Here is a 548-nt window from a genome sequence, read left to right on the forward strand (position 1 = left end):
CCACAAAGAATCAGTACTCAGGTATTGTAGTGCCAACAAAATATCTCTACTCCTATAAAAAAGCGAGTTGGTGGTGATGATGTGCCTGCCTGCACATCATCTGCACGAGATGAAGAGAAGTTGCCCCGTACCACTTGCACTTTTACAAAAACGCCCTGCATTTAGAAAGAATTCTGGAGCAGGGACATCCGATACACAACAGATGTTCTCTCGTTAAGGAAACAGAGTCTTCGCGAATCTCCCAAATTACTCGCCGTCGGCTCGTACCATCTCTTTCCCCCACCGACAGCCGGAGTACATTATAGCGTGCATAAAAAAACTGCAATATGGTCAATGTAACGCCCGGACAATCATGCTACAGTAATCTCACGTTAATGATGGCACGTCACCTCCGTCACTGTAATTAATCTCGGGTTAATTCAAAACCATTTCAAATTTATATCCTAAATAAGTCAAACGACAAAAGTTTTCAAATATTAAAATAAAAATGTTCGGGAGATGCCATATTTTGCATAAGTAAATATGGTGTGGCAAAAGAAAACAGAAAA

The sequence above is a fragment of the Triticum aestivum genome, chromosome 4D, assembly GCF_018294505.1.
Source record: "Triticum aestivum cultivar Chinese Spring chromosome 4D, IWGSC CS RefSeq v2.1, whole genome shotgun sequence".
Classification (NCBI taxonomy): Eukaryota; Viridiplantae; Streptophyta; class Magnoliopsida; order Poales; family Poaceae; genus Triticum; species Triticum aestivum.